Genomic DNA, 22,999 nt, shown 5'->3' with positions numbered 1-22,999 from the left:
AATGGAGGAGACTACCGAATCTGAGTGCCCCACCTGAAAGATTTGCGTAACACCTCCGGTGGAATCTGTTCAGCCCTCTGAAAGATCCTGTGAATGCAATTCGAAACACTCCGTCCTTAATGCTCAGGAAGTAGGTGAAATAAAACCCCTCCTTATTGACCTACAGGAATCATCTTCTATACGCCTGAATTAGTAAGGCAAGGACTTCGAACTTCGCATGGAGCACGTCCGCCTTTGGTTGCTGGAGGTCGGTAAGAAAAACAAAGGAATGGAGATCTCGCCCTCCACTGCGGGTAAAATGCGCCATCCCTGAGCGGATGCGGGATCCAGGATTTATAGGCCGCCCTGCCCCGGAGGAATGGGACAACCCGCCTACATCGTGGCATGAGGGCAGTGCACCCCAGCAACAAAGTCTCCAGCTGGTGAAAGCAATGGAATTTGGGGAAGCGAACCTGTGCAGCCGGGCTGAATTTCCCTGCCCCGGTGCTGCTGCGCTTTGGCGGTGGCCTGTTCTTATTCTTGCGCCTGTTCCGGTATTTTGAATCGCGTGCGGGCAGTCCACTTTGCAGCCTTCCGCAGAAGCGATGGCTGGAAGCTGCCAGCGCTCGGCGCCAGGGATCGAGGCTGCCCGTCAAAGTTTGAGTCTTTGAAGATACAGCCTCCTGCCTCCCGCACAACCTGGTAATGCCCCAGGAACAGGGAGGACCCCAGACAGGAGGGTTTCGCTATGGGTCGCCATCACCGGGCTACTACCGACAAATCATCAGCAAGTGGATAAAGCCCATGACGAAAGCACTCTACTACCCGGCTGGGTACGAAAGCAATCGGTAATGCTATCCCGACTCCAGATGAGACACCAGTTATTGCCTGGAGCAGAAACAAAACCGGGCGTTTACCGTGATTGCCAGCGCTGATCTACCACTGTTGCCCTGCAGGCGGTATACAGGAGGGCTGAGCGGGGATGCCACTCTCATTGCCAGCGCACCGTACCCCGAAGGACCGCACGGCATTCTGCATAATTGATGAGTGGATGGCACGGTCTGCCTTCGTCGGAGCTGGTGTTATTATATCATCCCCTGGAAAGACCAGCGATACCCGCCAGCCACTGTTTCTCCCAATCAACTCGCCACAATGCCCGGCAATCAACCGCAAAACGAATGCTGGCGAGACGACCACCACCACCAGAGATGGACGAGGCGGCCATCTGCTGAAATGCCTCCTGGTTTAAACCTGCCATCGGCGCCCGGTACGTAATATCACCGAGGTGATTTACGACCGGTCCGAACCTGCCGTGGACAAAGGAACTCCCACCCACCTCCTCATCAACTCCCATGACCACTGGCGACCTCGCCGCCTCGCTACCCGAGAGACCCGCCGGAGCACGCCGAGGCCGAAACAGCAGCACCAAAAGCGCTTCCAGAGGCTGGCGGGTTATCGCCCGCCGGCTGGAACTGCCACCAGGTCGAGCCCGGAGTAACCGCCGCCGGCTTTAGCCGGCAACCCAATTGCGCAGCCAGGTTTGGTCTCAGCTGGCCTGGCGCTCAGGGCTTAATCGCCAGTCAGCACTCCAGCGAAGACAGGGTAACTCCTGTATGGTTTCGGTGCCAGGCACTCCGTATTGAATCTGTTTGAAGCACGAAGCTGAAGCGCTTTTCCCCACGCCTAAGCCGAATTGCTGTCTTGCGCATTCCGGTCAAGCTAGCCGGAGCCAACTCCCCAGAGATAGTCCATCCACCTCGACGACCGGGCGCTGAGCTCTCAGAATCCTAGCTGCCACTGTATCGATTGCATTTCAATTGATACGGCATCTGTTCTGAATCAAAGCAGCAAAGAGGCATGGTGTTACAGCTGATACAAATGGAAGGGGGGTGGCGGATAGGGTTGTTGAGCAGAAGAGCACAGGCTTTTTCAGACAAGCTCCGGTAAACTGAGCCTTTTGGGGAGTCGGTTCGGCGGAAGCGCTCCCTCACAGACTCTTTTGGAAAGTGAACGCTGATGGACCTGATTCGATATCACCCTGCCCGGAAGCGAGAAGTTACAAAACAACGTCCAACTTTGCCTTATTTAGTTTGAGGCTGAAAATCGCATAATACTGATATCCTTCATGATCAGTCTGTATGGAGATATCTTAAACATACCTCGTATCCGACGGAATGGGTAGGGAAAAGGACAAGTAGGACGAACAAACTGTAAATAAAGTAAAAATCGTGGCAGTCACTTTATAATAATATGGCACGGCGAATAACTAATGGAGTGTCTGAAAAAAAAAAAAGTTTGGGTAACCAGCAATACCAAACTAACAATTTCACTTTGAAAGATAAAATGCTGGCATGGAAGACGCTCCTGCAACAACAGGCGGGTGGCCACAGGAACTGCTCGTAACATTAAAGTCCACAAAACCAAAGAATAGAAAGGGCGAAGTGGACCCGCGCTGATCTGACACTGCAGGCACCCGGCGAGCTTTCGAACGGCGACAGGTACCAAGCAACTAGAAATTTATGAATGAAAACAACAAATGCCTCCAATCAGTCTATGCAGGGTGAAGAGGTTCCATACAGTTGCTGCTCTGAGACACTTCCATCATTCTGGTAGGGAAATGAAACTTTCTTGAATGGAATCACGTCTTGGCTGTGCAACTAAGGTATGGAGTGAGGTAAATAGGTTGCAGCCTAGAGTTACCTGCTCTTATTGGAATGGAAGTCCTAGGGCAGAAAGTGGTGGTCTCGCCAAGAAATGTGTTTTGTTTTAAATATTTTTAATTCAGTTATTGTTACACTATTTAGGGATTTTAAATGGATAATGCTGGGTAACAGCAAAGAGGAATGAGTAGAAAGAATCAAAATTTGTAAGGAATACTAGCTGGGTGTCCTAAAACCAAAAGGACAAGCTAAATTTGGAACAGCCAGCCATAAACGTTAAATCGCTGGGACTCCGTGTCGGTCCGTCCATCCGGCTTCATGAAAAGGCGTAGAGGACAAGCCCTGGGGTGACGTCACATGGCACATTTGAGCGGGAAAGAGGCTGGAGTAACCGGTGAGCATGTACGTCCCAGCTCGGCAAACCAAGGGATCATGTTTACCATCTGAGGAAAGGGAGCAAGCAAAGATCATCAGCTGCCAGGATAAGGAAAAGAGTACACGCAGTGACGGCTAAATATTCGGTCATTCACCACTCATCATCATTCTAAATGATGCTAAGAACCCCGGAACGGTTTGAATAAAGTATACTACTAGAACGCAAATATCGGGAAATCAAAATCCAGCAATGCTTGCATGGAAGGAATGCTTCAGCAGCATGGACACCAGTCAACTTTATATCTTAGTTTTAGTGGTTCAGGAACACGCAAACATTCTAATAGTGCCAAAGAAGAAGAAATCCTATAATGAGCCTTTGAGGTATTCACATGGCATAATATGCGGTCACTATGACTTTGAAAATTATGTGGAAGGTCACCAAATCGATCAGTCTCTGCCTTCCTAGGATAAAGTGGTGCTGAAGCCATGAAGAAAATCTTAGCGAACGGTTTTGAGATATCCTGCTACAAGAGTAAATGCGCAAGTTCCTTGTATTCGGAAATGGCGTCAAGGTCACTTCAACCCGAATTTGGAATCTTACTATACTCTGATGAACCTAGGTACCCCAAATATGGAAAAGAACGAGTCAACACCCCAGTTGATTCTAATTCGTAATGGACGGACGGTGAGCTCGATGCATGGCATCCTTTGTTTCGCAACCGCGCGGTGGATACATGCAAACACAAACCCCAGGAGCATTTTTTCATTGATATCGAGCTATCGGAGTTTTCAGACATTTCGGGAAGATTGCAGCAATTAGAATTACATATATAGATACTCTTACAAAGATTTGGCAAATTCAACAGTGTGTTACCACCATGTGGAAAGGAAATTATGTACAAAGATGACAATAGTTTTATCAGTGTTTTGGACCATTTCTCTTTAAAATCAATAGGTTTCACAGTGTTGTCAGAATGTTTCTGGTCTTTTATGCCCATGATCTCTGAATCAAATGACACTTACACAATGAGGGTGAATATGGAATAATAGGACAAATATATATTAGATACAACCATACATTTTGATGATACTTCCTTTTATGTGGTAGGAATTCCATGTTCACTTATAATTGGTATTTTACATATACACTTATTATGGAACTGTCTATTTCTTTGGGGAACATTTTTAGTTTTGTCTCATACATTGAATGTAGGATTATTATAAACATACAACTCATTTGATGGCAGGGTAATGCACAAAGAGTTGTTGGGTCAAATAAATTGCACAATACTGCTGACAGTGATAATACTATTTCAAATATCTGCAAATTTTAAACTGAAGTTATCTAAATAATATCAACTCTGATTGCTGAAGAATGAATACTGAACAACTTGGAAATACTAAAACTTTGAACAAGAAATAATATCACATGTGCTCGGCTGCAAGAAGAGGAGAAAAGGATCCTTATTACACTGACTGTATATTCTGTTCAAGAACCACATCTTCATCCTGTTAGACACATGTACCCTCATGAAGATAGAACTCACATTTTGCTTTGACCTTGCTGGGAACACTGACTTTTACTGGGGTCATAGTCCGCGCAGCCAATACAGCCCGGACAGGGGTTTTGTTTTCATACAGGTAGAATGACTCATATTCACACCCATAACCCCTACATGCCACTACCCCTACACTCCAGTACCCCTACAGCTAGTTAAAACAACACCTAGCATTTACCTGTCTGATATAATAGACTAATCCTAAAGAGGGATTAGTGCATGGAGCATAGATGAGATCAAGGGATGCATAAATGTGATTAGTCTTTGTGGCAAGGAAATTAGTGGTCTCATGATGAAAACAAACCTCAACCCTGAGTAGAAGAAACATACAATTGGAAAAGTGTTGTGATTGCTAAATGTTGTTAAGAAAAGTTGTTATAGTGCACTTTAATGTTACATATATTACAATGTTGAGAAGTTGAGAGAAATAAAACGTGGAGATGATACAGGAAATTGAGATTGTTCCATACAGTATATAAGTGCTGACATGAAACAAACATGGCATCAACATGGCTGGTCTTCGCAATGTTGAGTTTGTTATGTCACGGAGAGGTAGCCGTCAAGTTCTGTTGGATGGATATCTTCACACTAAGAATGTTGAGCGACAGACCTGTGTACACTGGAAGTGTGTGCAGTCAACATGCAAAGGAAGAGTCACAACTGTTGGCGATGTGGTAAGAAATACGACTGAACACAATCACCCACCAGAGGATAGCCAGAAGGTCCGGTTTGTCAGCAACCTGAGGAAGAGAGCCAGGAGGAGTCAATACCGATGCGCACCATCTACAACAACGAGCTTACCAACCTGACTGATGACGAGACACGTACCATGCCCTCCTTTCCATCTGTTAGCAGTGCCCTGTACCGCCACCGCCAGAAGACGATTCCTGTCTTACCACAGACGAGATCAGAAGTCGACCTCCAAGATCCCTGGACGCAGACAGCAGATGGTAGACCATTCCTCCTGTTTGCGGACGGCCATGACGACAAGATCTTGGCCTTCGGAACACAAGAGAGTCTTGAAGCCTTGCAGTCAGCTGACAACCTCTACATGGATGGAACTTTCACAGCCTGTCCTGCACTGTGGAATCAAGTATACATCATCCATGCAAGACGTGGCAGCTCAACATATCCCCTCATCTTCGCCCTTCTTCCGGACCGCCAGACAACAACCTACTCCAGACTCTTCCGATTGCTCAAGGATGAAGTTCAGCAGAGACTCAACAGACCGCTTGATCCTGCCTGCATCCAGACCGATTTTGAGCTAGCAGCAATCCACGCCATAGAAACAGAATTTCCCACTGCTGACGTGAAGGGCTGTTTCTTCCATTTCTGTCAAGCCATCTGGAGGAAGGTTCAGGATCTTGACTAGCTGTTGCCTACAAGGAAAACCCCGAAGTCACCAAGTGGATCAGGAGAGCAGCTGGACTACCTCTACTTCCTCAAGCCGCGGTCCAAGACACTTGGATTGAAGCCATGGATGACACTCCTGACGTCCCAAGAGCTGGCGACTTCAACGACTACATCGTGACAACATGGGTCGACGACACTGCCAGATTTTTCTTCACCTGTGGAACCACAACTTGACAGCTGGGCCGAGGACAAACAACAACCTGGAAGGATTCCACAACCGTCTGAATCGAGAAATTCCACACAGGCACCCGAACATCTACAGATTTGTAGAAGTCATCAGGAGAGTCGAACACGCCGAGAGAGTGAGGATTGCTCAGATTGACTTTGGTGCTGCGCCAACAAACAGAAAACGAGTGTACAGAGAGATCGACAACCGTCTGTGCAGACTCAAGGAACAGCTTCAGCGTGGACAGAAATCCCTCTTCAGTTTCTTGACGCCGTCGGCTACCTGCTCAAGCTTGATAGACTGTAACACTGACACTTGAACACTTGTGATAATGTAATAATGTGGTCTTTCTCTCATCCTGATATGTTGATATGAAACACTTGTGATAATGTGATCTTTGTTCATCCTTATATGATGATATGAAAACACTGAATGTAAATAGACTGAAAAACTTGACAATTATTGATCTCAATGTGTGATGTATTAAGGTCACACTTTTGATAATGTAATAATTTGGTTTTTCTCTTATCCTGATGTGATATGAGATGAGATGATTAAAACACTGAATGTAAATAGACTGAAAAACTTGACAATTGATCTCAATGATGTGGTACTTTGTGATAACACATGTATTAAAGTCACTTTTAAAATCTGTCTTGTGTCATGTTGTGCATCTTAAGTGGACCAGTCCACTGTATGGAATAGGTAACAGGCAGGAGATTAGTTATGCAACAGACCATAAACTATGTTGTTATAAGCTGTAGGGTAGTGGCATGTAGGGGTAATGGGAGGTTACGGCTAAAACCTTAAGGGCAAGCCATGATGCATACAAATTAATTGGGAAAGACAACAATACTACATTTCTATTATCAGGGTATTGTCAGTCGCACAAACATATATAGGGAAAAGTACTGGGGCTAGCACTTTCCATCTGGTTGAAGAAAGTACTGGGCTCCACAAAATACAAGGCAAAATAAACGTTTATCTTCCAAGGGATATTTCAATTCATGTGCTTTCAACACAATGCACACCAACAACATCCATATCATGAAAATAACAGATCAAAAGTGAGAAAAATATACTGAGTGAAAGAATTTGTATGGAACACTCTCAATATTAGCTTTAATATACACAAATAGTCAGAAACAGGTTAATTGGCATCACATTAGCAATTCCAGAATGTTTCATATATAGGGAGAATAATTGATACATTTCACTTGAAAAGATTTTTGGCAGTGATGTTCATTGTACGAACAAACATACCACTTTATGGATGTCAACTTCTTGTTTATTGCATACAGCGACTTTTAGCTTGATAACGGTGTAAGAATCTACATCTAATCGTTGCTCTATGCAATAAACAAGAAGTGGTCATCCATAAAGTGGTATGTTTCATCTTTTGTGTATCTGCGTAAATTACGCAAATATTTATATGAAAACTCAATTCCTATTAAGTCTATTGCGTACAAGTACGCTTGAATTTTTGTAAATACTCAATAAATGTGATCTTACATGCGTACACACAAAAATGTCAAATCGTTGCTTGCGTACCGGTGGATAGATAAAATAACTGAAGTATATTGAGAGGTTCTATTTCAGGGGGCGGTGGAGTAGTCTAGTGGTTAAAGCGTTGGCTCGTCACGCCGAAGACCCGGGTTCGAATCCCCACATGGGTACAATGAGTGAAGCCCATATCTGGTGTCCCCCGCCGTGATATTGCTGGAATATTGCTAAAAGCGGCGTAAAACCAAACTCAGTCAGTCAGTCAGTCTATTTCAGGACGTGAACTTGACAACTTTCTTATCGTTTCCCATATTGCAGATCAAATGTAAATCCTGAAACACTAACATTTTAACTTTATTATATTTTTAAAATTAATGGAAAATTGCAAAATACCTAATTGAGTTTGAGTGAGGTGAGGTGAGTACAAATTATTTCGTTACTCAAAGGAAAATTAGGATACCCAATTGAGATGAGGATAAGGAGTACATAACTCAATGACCCCAAAAGTTATCTGTAGCTCTGCACATTACATCTCAAGTTACCAGAAGACCAGTGTTGTGTGTGACGATCCACATACCGTGCTAAAATCCTACTTGGTAAATAGTTTTTGCGAGCTGTATTTGAAGGTGTCTTGTGTCATCAGCCTGTTGAATGGGTTTGACACCAGCAGGACAGCTAGTGACACACACTGTCACGTGGGTATGACACCAGCATTGAGAGGATTCAGTGTCACTGAGATAGTAAGACTAGCTAAGTGTTTTCCATGGACACACATCATGATTCTCCACTTGCCTACGAGGGCAATGATCATCATGATGAAGTTAAATTGAAAATCTTGTAATGTGTCTGTGTTTAGTTGCTATGTAAACATTGTAAAACTTCACATACACAAACAGTCTCTATTCTTCATCAACATCCCTGTGTTCATAGTGTTCTGGGACACTTACACTCTCAAACAGAGGCACACTAGATACTTGCCATGATCATACATGATGCATAAGAACAATGTAGCCAATTAGTTAGGCTGGCTAAAAGGACTGATAATCAATTTGAATATTGTCTTTGATAACATCGCATATAAACTTGAACGATTATTGATTAATATCACTGAAGTAACCTTGAGCAATAATGCTAAAACATCTGAAAATCAACATATTTCATATCACTGATGTGTGTGGTGACACATTATCCATGGATTACCTGCAAAAGACAGTATCCTGAACATTACATAGAAGTATCTCATGAAGATCTAACTTTGTGGATTGTGTGAGTAAATTAAAACATATTTCATTACTATATATTTAGTCCAAGATTATTAATCTCTGTGATCTATAATTAAGGCCACCCCGACCAATTAGTCACTGTTAACAAGTTTAGTATAAACATTCTATAAACTAGAGAATTATCTGCCATAAGCAATTCCATTTGCCACAAAATTAAAACAGTGGTGAAAATTACATAAACAGATCCAGGCCTCCAGATAAGATGCGCATCTGAGTAAAATATGCATAGGTAATTCAGATATACGCATAAAAAGTCAAGTCAAAGAGTGAAAGATACGCATAACTTTCTCCAGAATACGAGTCAGATTTTGTTTACATGTGTAAACCAAAATTGTCAAAATATTGTTTCAGTCTTACACATCTGATCTTAAGAATTCGAATAGTGTTGCTAGTCTCTATTGAAGCGAAGACTGTCTAGTTTTTCTGAATGACGACCGCTATCATTCCTAATCCACGTTCGGGGCACAATTTGTTTAAAACCTAGCCCTTAAACAGCATTTCTATTACGTTTCCGGTCCTTATCAGCCATAATACAGCTTTAGTGCTACTGTAGATTACATGATGACCCTAAACCAGCATAGGAAAACATTTAATGCGCAATAGCTCAACGCGCACTGTCATTTATTTCCTGTCGTCTGCAGTCAGAATGGCTCACCAAAAGAAACTCGTCGAGTTTTTTAAAGGAAAACTGATTCAATTAGCAAGGAAAAGTTAGTGTCTGATATTATCAACAATTTAATTGACAATGTAGCTAAAATCTGTATTAAGAAGAAACACGATGGTAATAGTGTCACTCACAAAACTATTTCCCGTGTTTGCATGTGGTTATAAGCCAGTGCAGACCAAAATAGCTTTGAAAAGCTGCTAAGTGTTATGTGTTTCTGTGAAAGTAATAAAGCCATGCAACCTGTGAAATACTCCTCCTTTATTTCCATTGGTATTTTACGCCTCAATTTTATCGAGTCAATAATTATCTGGAGCCCTGAGATCACTGAAATATGTGACGGCACTATTTGCTGGCAAAATGATATACTTGCATAAGGAAAAATTGAACAACTCATATGGAGATTTGCTGGACAAGTTTGTTTTGTTGTCTGCTATCACACTCAGCAATGATTCAGCTACACGATGAAGGCATGTGCGTAATCAAGTCAAGGTAGAACAACCCAGTGGCTGATATCATGAGCAACAATCCACAGTCAGGGTATGATGACACAATATCAGCCAAGTCACTTTGGCCACGTGACACCTACTGTACACAGTGACATAACATATATATGTCGATCCACTTTCAACCAAAACACTTGGTACTAGGGCTGGGATGGGTCCAAATTTTCTACCCAGGCAGCCCACCCTCTATTTCCCTACCTTAATACCGTTATATTAATTCCTGACATCAAATTTGTAAGAAATGGCAATATATTCTTCAGATTGGTGGCTAAAATTTTGAGTTTTTCAATATCTTAACCATGTATTATATTCAAAACAGGTGACTGTAATTTATGTCTCAATCTTCAAAGACAATACAACATTTTAATCATGAAAGAATAACATTTTACATTGTTTAATCTATTAGTCACGTGATCATAACGGGTGCGGGTATTGAGACGGGTACCCGGGTCCAACTCATTATCCACCCGTCCCGAGTATCCAGGTTACCCGTCCCTGCCCTACTTGGTACATGAATTCACAATTACACATCATTTTTATCTTTTGTTACTGCAGGTGACACAGAATTTGCTTGAATGGCAGTCTGGTAGAATCAGTACAGGTTCAAACCATACACTATTTCTTGAGATATCTGTTCAAAGTAAGGTGTTTTGTTATAGGTTACTAACAACAAACATGGATAAATATTTGAGTATAGAGAGGTATGCAGGTGATGTCAAAGGTTTGATATCTTTAAACTGAAACAGCACCAACCTTATAGACTGATAAACTCTGTGATACCCTGGTCATATTAAGTGAATAGCACTGTTTATCTTTTGTAATTATTATGGATAACTAATAAGTAGTAGTACCAGTTAAAAATAAAAAAAGGATAACAAATGCCAAAAATATTTTCTGAACTGAAGAAATAAAACGCAAAATATAAAATTTAGAAAATTAAATAAATGGGTTTTTTTAAAAAGCGACACTTAAGCATGTACACTCTTCAACTGTGTAGGAGAAGCTAACATCAAACGTTTGACTTAACCTGGAGGATGCAAGTATGCAAAGCAAACAGTGAGTATGGAGACAGAACTACAAGTGGAGGAGTGTACTGGCGTACTGGTGTACTGGTGTACTGGCCTCACCATTCAGCTTGGAGGAGTAGTAGGGGTTGCCAAGATTACCAGTCCCCTGACTGCTAGAACATGACATCCTGGGTTCATCGATCAACTTGTCTAGTGCAGAACTATAATACGGGTTGCCACCCTCCCCAGTGCCCTGACTGACATTGACGGATTTGACAGTCTCCACAACCACTGAGCTGTCTAAGTGGTCTGTGTAGTAACGGTTGCCCTTGCTCCCTGTCCGTTAGGTGCTACTGCTGTGTATCATTGGCTCTACACCTGTCTGGTCAAGCTGAGATGAATAATATGGATTGCCTAGGTCAATTGTTTCTCCAGATCTGGACCTAGACAGAAGTGGTTCGCCCACAAGTCTGTCCAGTTCGGAGCTGTAGTAGGGATTGCCCTCACCACCAGTGCTGTGTGCAAGCTTGGTAGCTGACATGGATTCTGTGACAACTGTCTGTCCAAACTTTGCTGTACAATATGGATTGCCTCTGTCTCCAGTACCTTGTATATTTGCAGCTTTCATCAGGGGTTCTACGCTGGACTGCTCTAACTGAGTCTTGTAATATGGATTGCCCTTGTTCCCAGTACCTTGAATGTCTACACTTGTCATCAGAGATTCCATCCCTGATTTCTCAAGCTCAGCCTCATGGTATGGATTGCCTTTATCACCTTGACCTTGAACATTTGAACTGGACATCAAAGGCTCCACACTGGACAAATCAAGCCCGGATTTATAATATGGATTGCCCTTTTCACAAGTACCATGTATAATTGTAGCTTCCACTTTCTCAGAGTCATTAAGATGCTGTCTGTAATATAATGTTCCTTTGTCGCCGGTTCCTTGAACAGTCACAGAAGACATATGTTCCTCAACCTCCGATGTATCCAGAGCTTCCTTATAGTACGGATTTCCCATGTCCCCTGTTGACAGACCATACCTACTGGACTGTAAGGGCTCTACGCTAAGCAACTCAAGCTCAGCTTTGTAATAAGGATTGCCACTATCACCAGAAACCTGCTTGGTTGAGCTTGTCATCAGAGTTTCAACTAAACAGACCAGAGGGAATCATTGCAGTACATTACCATATCAGCCCACATGTACATATTAACCCTCCATAACAATCATTAAAGGTCTTACCATTACTCTTTCTTTCTTTCAGGTATTGGGAAATGGTTTCTGAACACAACACTTTCATTGTAAAAGAAGCTTAAGGAGAGGCAGGTGATGACAAAATGCTATGATTGAGTCATTTTGGCATTATGACCACAAAGTCATATTATCACTGGTCAACTTATTGGTGAACAAAACTACAACAAATTGGCATCTCAACAACTTATATTAACTGTTTTGAAACTGTACCCTGACTTAAGTGAATGAATGAACTTGCCATGAGAATGACAGTGTTCATGAAGGCCTTTCCAAGGCATCACTATGGCTGTATATGGCAATCCTCGTTTAACCCCTCATGACCTTGACATATGTCAGTAAAAAATTGATAGAAGAGAGTACCGAGCAATTTATCACAGGGAATCCATTGTTAACAAAAGGTGAAACAACAACAAATTCAATCAAAGTTAAAATTCTGGAAATCAGATTAAGCTGCCTCATACAAGAGGTCTGTGTTTTTACCTACTCCAAAAGTAAATGTCACAAACTCACCCTCAATGTGCTTGGCTGACACATCCCCTTCAGTAGCTGCAGAGGCACCTTTTCCACCATCAGCTTTTCCATCATCGAACTCTTTCTTAAACTGGTCAGCTATCTCCTTGTTCTTAAACTTGATAGCTAGTTGTTCCACCTTGCCCTCTCCCTCAGAGAAGTCCTTGGCATACCAAACCCATGACTTTCCATCACCTGAGCCCATTGGCTTGAGTTCCAGTTCAGGGGTAATCACATGATTGCAGCACACTTTGAAGATCTGTTCTCGCCTCATCAGAAGTCGGTAGCGGTGGGAAGTTTTGTGTTCCAGAATCTTCATAGTGCCAAGACCTCTCTCCTTCCACTCACCCTCACTGAACCTGAACAGGTAAAAGAAACAACAAGTGTATGATAGCTTCATAGTATGCCATACAAACATTTATTTATGAATAACCTTGACCCCCTAGCATAAGACAAAGTCATAAATGATATATCCCCTATCTCTGAGAAAAAAAATCGTGAAATGTGTCATTATTTATTTATTTATTATAAGACACTTTTATAGCGTAAATGTCCACACAACTCATACATGCTCAAGACGCTCTTTTATCCCCTTCGATCATTGGATGTCAATCTCAACGGCACATCATATTATCAATCTCAACTCCCTGGGGAGCATACAACTCTTGCAGCCAATAGGAGCACCAAGTTATTGCGTCTTTCCCATCCTTACAAGGTGGAATTGGGGGTACATCAAAACCAGCTCTTGAGCCATGGTCTATTTAACTAAGATTTGTCTCCGTGTGTCCAACAATTCTGAGGAGCAGGATAAAACACAGTAAGCAGAAGATGACTATCTCATTGTTATACACTGAACATTTGTTGCTTGTTTCATGCATACTCAGCCATATTCCAGTCTGAACATGACTATGAAGTGACCATTGTTGTACACAACAATCGACACCATTATTTACCATGACAAACTATCACATAAGATTGATCACAAGATCCATTAAGTCGCCTAAGAACCTAACCTACTCAGGAATCCACAAAAGAGCTACACACCTGAAGAGTTTTGCCCTCTGTTCAAACCGGGTAACTTCCTCCTCTTCCCCAGTCTTCACATCCACTTTGTCAGGTAAAGACACAATAGGTTCAAAATAGATGTGGGAGTCCTCTCCTTCCTTATTGACATAGTAGTCCCCTCTGGAGACTTGGGTGATGTCACAGTGGTCTTGGATTGAGGAGTCTTTGATGGGGTAAGGCTGAAGGTGAACTGAAATGGGGAGCCGATTTCTTTCTTTTCTTGGTTCTTGACTGGAGTTGAGACCTTTCCAAGATTGAACTGGAAGCCTCCATCCTTCTTGGCAGAATCAGCTGCAGAAGCAAAGTTGAATCCTGATGATTTGGGAGTAAAGGAAAACCCGGATGTAGCTGCTGAAGATGCTGCAGTTGTCTTAGGCTGAGGATCATTTGACTGTAACATCTCTGCCAGGAGGCCTCCAGTGGTAGAATCTGCTGGCTCACTTTTAGCTGGTTTTGCTGGAGTGGATGGCTTGGGCGAGAAACTGAATCCATCACTATCAACACCATCCAGCTTGAATCCACCTCCTCCAAGACTAAATCCTCCGGGTCCTATTGTGGATGCACTTGACTTAAGTATGTTTTTTGGCAGCCTCTCTACCCGGATCAACTGCAGTTTCCTTTGGAGAGTCTTTACTGGTAGGCTCAGCCTCTTGTGCTGGTTTTGAAGCAAATGAAAATCCACCACCTGATGATGCAGAACCAAAACTAAATCCTCCACCTTCTTGCTTCTTGCCAAGACTGAACCCTCCCCCTCCTGCTGCTCCACCAATCTGGAATCCTCCCTCACCAATTTTAAAGCCTCCACTGGAGATACCTGCCGCAGGTTTGGCTGTTTCTGCTTTCTTAACTTCCTCTTCAGCACCTGGCTTGATTGTATTGCATGCTGGACATTTCAGCTGCTCACCCTTGTTTACACAGTAGCATCCTTGACATTCCCAGCTTCCAGTTTTAGGCTTGAACATGTCTGCTAAAGACTTCTTTCCCTTAGGGTCCTCTTTTTCTCAGCTACCTCACTGCTTCCTATAGCTTCAGGTATTGGTTTTACTGGTGAGTCTTCTAACATATTTTGGTATTACTCAAAACATTCTTTGAATTGACAAGCCAGTTCTGGAGTCTTGAACTTGATGGCCAATTTTTCCATTTTCATTTCCTCCTCTGCAAAGTCCATTGCAGACCAACACCAAGCTCTGTCAGAGCTGGTCATTGGTGTCAGTTTCATGTCTTTTGTTATGTTGTGATTAGCACAAATCTTCAAACCTTGCTCACGTCTCATCAGAATTCGGTAACGTTTGGCAGCCTTATTGTACAGAATCTTTACCTCACCAATGCCCCTTTCCTTCCACTGATTGGTATCAGCATCAAACCTAAACAGCCTGGCCCTCTCCCCCAAACAACTTCTCCTCATCTTCTTCCCCTGTCTTCATTTCCACTAAGTCTGGCAGATCAATAACTGGCTTAAAGTCCACATTGGGTTCATATTCCTCAACCCTTTCCTCATCTTCTCACTTCTTGGGGAGTCATGGGTTGTCTTTAATCCAGAGAATCCTGTTGCTGAAGTATTGGCAGCAAGATTAGAAAAACTAGGCATGGGGCTTCCAATGTTTTGTCCAAGAGTGAAAACAGAGCTAGCAGCTGAAGCAGATGAGGGTCCAACTGTAACTGGTGCTTGTTGAGTCATGGGTTTGGTTTGTGTAAAGGTAAACCCAGCAAAAGGCTTGGGCTGATTTGCTGCAACAGTTCCACTTTCAACTGGACTGGTTACCTTGAGGGAGCTTTCCTTCAGTTTGACTGTTGGTGATGCTTTTGACTTGTCTTCCGGAGTCTTTATCACTGGGGTAGCACTGAATGTGAAGCCACCAAAAGATGGCTTTGGTGTTTCTCCAGACTGGACAGTCTTCTCCTCTCCTTGTTTGGCAGACAGGGCTGCAAGGGCAGCTGATGCAGGCATTCCTGTCTGAGCCTGGCCAAACACTGCAGGTGAAGATCCAGTAGGGGTCTGTGTCGTAGTAGGTTTAAAGGCCTGAGACCCTGATATGGTGAATGGTGATGGAGTTGCCACACCTGGTTTTGGAGGTGAAGCTTCAGACTTCTTGCCAGCTTCCTGGATTTTCTGAAGAACTGACTTCAATTTCTGAGCTAGTTCAGCATTATCAAAATTCAGGTTAACAGTCTCCTCTCCCTTCCCGTCATGCTGGGGTCTCTTCCATGTGACTAGCTGTGGGATGAAAGATGCCTCCAGCTTCAGTGTAATAATATCATGGTTGAGAATCATCTGGTTTGTTGAAAGAGTCTCCATCCTCACCCGACCACCCTTCTCAGCACCAAAGAAAAACACTTTGACATTTCCTTCCTGCTTGGCACCAATCTTCGATGTGTAGGTTGCTTTTCCTTGGAAAATGCAAACAACTTCAGCAGTGGACGCACTGGGGGAAATGGTTGATGTCACAGCCCTGTTAACAAGATTCTGAGCCTGCGCTTGTGGTATCTGACTAAAGGGCTGAGGTGGAGTAGGGACTGCCTGAGAACTAGTCCCCTTGGTAAGAGGTGTTGAAGCAGTCTTAACACCAGCCCCGAAGTTTCCTGATGTGAAGATTGGCTTCTGAGCCATCTGTGATGCAAGGGTTGTAGCAGGCTGAGGTTGCGGTTGAGGTTGAGGTTGATGCTGAGGTGGAGGCTGGGGCTGTGGTGCTGCTGGCTGGCCCAGATACTGAGGAATAGCTTGAGCAGCAGGACTTGGTACTCCTGACTGAATCTGTGCAGGTATTCCTCCTATGTTGTGAGGAGAATCCTTGCCCATGATGGCAGCATATAAGGAAGGTGTCTGGTTCATTGCAGATGCTGTAGTAAGGCCATGGGGTGAGGAGAAGTATCCTGGACCTGGCATCGATGTAGCTATGTTAGATTGACCATACTGTATCGACTGTCCCCTCAGAGATGAGGCAAAGAAGCCACTTTGAGGCATCGGAGGTCTGTTCTGGGGTGCATAGGTTACTGTGGAACTTCCCTCAATGCCCGCCCTGTTTCCATACGGCCATTCAAGATGTGAGTCTGGCACATAGTACTGCCCATGAGGGTGGGCTAAACTTTCCTCAAAGAACTCTCCATCGATGAAGTAAGGATTTTCATCATCATCATCCCCTTCAACAACATTGGACTCATCCTTGCCTATGAAGCCAGTGTGTCCCATGAGATTGGTCCTACTGCGTGAACGAGGGGATGGAGGTCTGTAGCCAGGTAAGCCTGCTGGACTAGGCATCTGGTATCCAAACTGAGGTGGACCCATTCCTTGAGGAGGGGGGTATTGAGGATTGCCTGCAACACCTGGTGGTAAATGTATCATTAATGCAAACATCACTGTGTTCTGGTGAGTTCAGTTGACACAGAAATATGTGTTACAAATATTCATCAGTGTTTTGTTTGTTCACAGTTTGCATGCAAGTGTTAAATAAGTAGATTAGAAATACTGACTGTGTAATAATACTATCTTGCAATATCACTTACTGCTTGCACTGCTTGACACTTCAACTGAAGTTGTTGTAGGTGCTGGACTTGTCTCCTCAGATTTTGCTGTAATAATAAATGTATACTAAATTAACTTCGGCAATACTAAACTTTGGAATAAGGAAATAAAAGCACATATGCTAGGTTTCAAGAAGAGGAAAATCTGTCCATTACACAAGCTTTATACATGCATTCTTGTTCGAGAACCACCAAAAATACAATGGCAACAATCTGTTATTATTTTTCTCACTGCAAAACTCCTATCAACAAAATTATACAGTGACAATTACAGAGGGGAACACCTGGGCACAAAAATACACTGTGGATGGAAGTATCACTACTTTGAAACACAACATTTATTTTGTGCTGAAAGTGAGCGTAATACCTACATTCCTTGTTTCAACAATGTGAACGTTTGCATAAATATATAACAGCTTAGTTCATTAGGTTTCATCATGCAACTTACAAACTGCTCAGTGCTAGTGCATATCACAAGTGCCACCAGATTCTAATCCCGAGGCAAAAGAAGCGAAAAAACCTAAAGCATACTAACCAAGGCAAACTTCGGGACGAGTATAAAGCTCGCGTTAAGAAATTCTGGAGCTCAGAGCTAAATGCTCAAAACAAGGTCAAGGCCACCACTTCTTTTGCTGTGCCAGTCCTTTCCTATTCCTTTGGAGTAGTTGATTGGACAAAACATCCAGAATCTTGACCGCCTGACCAGAAGGATCATGTCTGATAACAGAGCCCTAACACCCTCATAATCGTTTACATATTCCAATCAATTCTGGAGATTCTGATTTATTTATCGGATGATCCTCTGGTGATGAATGTCACGACTCATGATAAAAGCAAGGAATTCCACAGCTATTGTAAGCATGCCAAATTTGAGGTTGATTGTGTTGATGGTGATGTACTGCTGGACGGTACAGCGACGGGAGTAAACCAGGTGAAGTCCGGCACCAAGTCTGTCCAGAGTCGGTCAGTTGTGGAGAAGCTTTCTGAGAAGCCATTGCATCATGTGTACATGCAGTGTGTGGAACAGAATAGCAATCTTACCGACTCCTTCGCCTGGATGAAGTCGGCTGGTCTTAAATGTGAAACTGAGGGCTTTCTTTTTGCTACTCAGGACCAGTCACTTCCCACTCGCCAAAATTTAAAAAATTCTAAAAGAAAATATCAATATGAAATGTCGACTTTGTAATGCAGTTACAGAGACTGTCCAACACCTTGTCAGTGGATGCCCTTCTTTGGCACAAACTGCAAATCTTAAACGACATGATGGCATGACTCGTTGCTTCTACTGCCGTCTTCGCCATACCTGTGGCTTTGAACCTGTGGCCCATCCATGGTACGACCCTCAACATGTCCAGGGCGTCATGGAAAATGATGCTTTTAAATTTCGGTGAATAGGCCCATATATAGCCTCAGAAGAATTCCAGCCAACAAACCTGATCTTGTCCTTTTTGAAAAGCCAATGAATCATTGAATTTTCTGTCCCTTTTGACAGCAACATGATTGACAAGATTCAGGAAAGCATGACAAATATGCAACCTCGTCTTTGAAATGTTTCGCTTGCATCCAAAGTACATTGTTGTCAGGCTCCACATTGTTCTCGGTGCCCTTGGTTTGGTAAGATCTCTTGGCGCAGATCAGGAGAGTGCCCGGGTTCTCCACCGGGAGCACAGCCCATCTGACACTCTGGTTAATGCAGAAGGCTGCAGTGTTGGGGAGCCTTCATATTTTCCGGAAAGTTCTTGGTGGGTTCAACTAGACATCCTAATCTGTAAAAAAATAATTATTAGTGCATTTGTTAAGCGTTATTTTCCATCCGTCGTGGTTGCTCAAAGCGCAGACAATCTGATTACAAATGTATTAATACCACGGATAACCCAAGCTGCCTGTTAATAGTCTCACGACTTATTTCACAGGGTACCCATTTTCTGCTGGGTGAACAGAGGCAATTTTGAACAACTCGCTGACCTGGTTTACGATTGCTTACATCGATACTCATGCTGTTGATCACTGGATTGTCTGGTCCAGACTTGATTTTTTTACAGACCGCAGTCATACACTGACTGACTTACTGAGTTTAGTTTTACGCCGCTTTTAGCAATTTTCCAGCAATATCACGGCGGGGGACACCAGAAATGGGCTTACCACATTGTGCCCATGTGGGGAATCGAACCCGGGGCCTTCGGCGTGACGAGCCAACGCTTTAACCACTAGGCTACACCCCACCCCCACCCACCCCACCCACCCCGCCGCAGTCATACAACTGGAATATTGCTGAGAGTGGCGTTTTACAACAAACCAAAAATATTATTTCAAGTGAAGTTCTTTTAAGGGTTGATTACGAACAATACAGAGGTTTACCTGATCTGATACGATTGGTCAATAATCCTCCGAAAGAAGAAATTTGTTGCTGCAACCCATGGAGGCCGTCTCTGGAGAAAGTGATGGAATACTCCTGACCGCTGACTCGAGGAATTTCAGATTCGGAAGCAACCATAATTCTTTTGTCAATTATGTCCTTCATCGCAAAATGTTCAACAGGATTTGGGAAAAGTGTCGTTTTTTTAATAAATTCAAGGTTCATTGTCAGCTTGTCAACTTCGCTCCCAAGAGTAACTAGTTGGTGATCACTTCTCTGTGTGAGGAACTTGGTGGATTCGTTGATCTTTGTCTTTAACTCTATTTCCCTCTGGTCCAACATCAGGTGCAAATTCTGGAAGGTACATCTGATGACCTCTTCAACAGCATCTTGTTGTGGCTTCAGTCTTTCACCAATATCTTCCTGGAGTGATCGGCACTCCTTCATCCTGTCCAACCTTGCTCTCAATGCAGCTCCTTTGTCTTCAAGGAAAGTTCGACGTGTTTCCCAAGCTGCGTCTAGGTCCTCTGTCTTGCAGCTCTTGTGTTCGGCCAGAACACACATGGCACAAAGAGGAGCATTACAGCTGGAATCATAGAGGGTGACAGGATGTTGTGTATGCTGGTCACAGTAAGACATACATTTCAAAGTTTGTGGAAAATTTGTCAAATCCTGCACGAGTATCGCCTTGTGTTTCTGTGTGGCTTTCATGTCCCCGTGTGCCACCTGACAATGTTCGCAGAGAAATGCTTCACACTCTTGACACCAAGACATTGCCTGGTTGCCATCTTCTCTGTTGGTACACAGCAGTTCATTGCTATTATGTACAATCGTGGAGAGAAGGGTCTTCTTTCTGGTTACAGAATCAATTGGGAAGGAAGATTTGGGGAACGTTTCCTGGCATGGACTACAGAGAAGCGTCTTGTCATTTTCGGATTTTAGACAGTTTTTACAGACCGAATGCAAACACGGAAACAGAAACGGACCCTCAGTGTCATAGACGTATGGCTTTTGACACACTGCGCAACCGGGAATGATTTCTTTAGCAGCCATTGAAGGGAATAGATATGGTGTTGGAGAACGTTTCTGTCAGCTGTTGTTCCCTTTATGGACTGGTGCCTTTGCCTTGGAATAAAAAGATGCAAATAAAACATTTTTTGCATGGTAACAACGGAAATTAAACGAATATCTAATGGAATGAACCAGGATAAAAAATCGGTAGGCTTCTTTGATCATCTCTCTTATAATGCACCCTCCCACCTCCACACAGATACATGTGATAGGTCAAAATCCGAAACACTCAGACCACCTAAATGTATAGACTATTAGTTGGGCGACTCTCTTTATCGTCAAATTCATATATTTGAAAAATAATTGTATTTAATCTTCGATCAAAAGGTGTTATATATATCAAGATTTTGGGAACATGTCGCTATAGTTTCTATGCATTATGTATTATCAAAATAATTCATGCTTGCATGCCTCATTTGTATTAGCTACTGGATCGAGACACCATGTTTATCGGATTTAGTTGTCCAGTCGATAACATTATTGATTATATGATCAGTGGAGGTATCCATAGTACGAGATAGAAGGTGTGTCTTTTCAGGATTACATAGCAGATATCTGTACTATCGGGATCTTAATTTATGGTAATGCTATAAAATTTAAACTAATAAATATGGTAACTGACGAAAACCTACAGAACTTAAATCCAAAACAGATGTCTTCCACAGTCAGTGTGGTTTGGTTCCAGAAGACAGGTGATAACATGACACGTCTATAAACTTTCGACTTCTTTTGCGAAAATCAATTAAATTGAAACAGGAAATGAAATTATATCAAAATAATATTGTGACTTAAATACCACACCGCATATGCTCTAAGCGCATACGGCATACCCCATGATATACACCCATTTGTATAACATATATGAGAAATATACTCCGCTTTACCACCCAAGAGTTAAACTGTTGAGTTTGTCCAAAATTCATCACGCAGTGTGTTGACCCACACATTGAGACCCTCATTGACGGTTATGTCATCGTGACCTGCAACAGCCTGTATGCAGCTGGTCCTGGCGGGTGTTATACCTCATACACTTTTCACTGTATGTACATTTACATACCCTCATAAACAGGCACATTCACAAACAGAACCAATATAAATTCAACACAAACATACTCGAAGGTGAGCTCGATGGCTTTGCACACAGGTGGGTGTTTCTTTATGATGGAACCGCCATTGATGTTTTGAGTGTATACGGAAAAGTATCATGTACTTTGATTGATGAAGGGAGGAAGATTTTCGAAATAAACAAAATCGAGGTAGACAAATTTTCTGTCCCACTCCTTCTCGGCTTTGACCTCGTCTGTTAGTCGGTATTATGTAAGTATTATGTAGATTATTACTTACTTGTTCCTGTAACTCTATCATGCTGTTACCACGATTGGATTTTCATTTCATTTCCGGACATAAACACCGTCTGTGTTATCTTGCTCCCTGTGGTACACACCTGTTCAGACCAAAGACATCTGTTCAAAATCGATTTCCCAAGCAAATGGCTCGCCAGATAACGGGGTATCAATCCATATCTATGTTAACAAAACCATGTCACTCACTCCCAAAGAATCTGTGACAGCGACTGTTGCGTTGAACTGAGTAGGTCTATTTATAGGTGTGTGACAGATGGGTTATGTTGGTTGTCAACGCTAACATCACCCCGTGATCTCCCAATACTTCACTGACTTTACAAGTGCTACTGGCGTATGTAACGGGTTCCATCGGTAGGGCAGGACATGTCTACCCTTTCGCAAATACCTGTGGTTTTCCCTGAACTCATCCATTTGTATTATTTTACCACCATTGTGCCCCAAAGTAATCTATTTCGTTAAATAACTGACACGAGTTCAGAGTGAAGCAAAAGACGAAAGGTTTCATTATTAAGAATGGTGTTTACAAAATTAACTAGGTTTACAAAACATTTCCAAAGGTCAGTACACATTAGTTTTTCAGAACCAATCAATTCCAAAGAATCAATGCTTGCCACAAAGGGTGACTATGCTTGTCGTAAGAGGGGACCAACGGGATCGGGTGGTCAGGCTCTCTGACTTGGTTGACACGTCATCGGTTCCCAATTGCGCAGATCGATGCTCATGCTGTTGATCACTGGATTGTCT

The 22,999-nt window shown here is 42.9% G+C and overlaps 1 pseudogene; it reads right to left on the bottom strand.

Annotated features, from left to right (window-relative positions):
- Nucleotides 1–11,157: 11,157 nt before the first annotated feature.
- LOC124279092 lies at nucleotides 11,158–22,471 on the bottom strand (annotated as a pseudogene).
- Between the last annotated feature and the right edge of the window lie 528 nt (nucleotides 22,472–22,999).

This window comes from Haliotis rubra, unplaced genomic scaffold (assembly GCF_003918875.1).
Source record: "Haliotis rubra isolate DU_JTF1 unplaced genomic scaffold, ASM391887v1 Scf1066, whole genome shotgun sequence".
Taxonomy (NCBI): domain Eukaryota; kingdom Metazoa; phylum Mollusca; class Gastropoda; order Lepetellida; family Haliotidae; genus Haliotis; species Haliotis rubra.
Note: the sequence above shows the minus strand (reverse complement) of the source record. Positions and strands in the feature narration are given on the sequence as shown.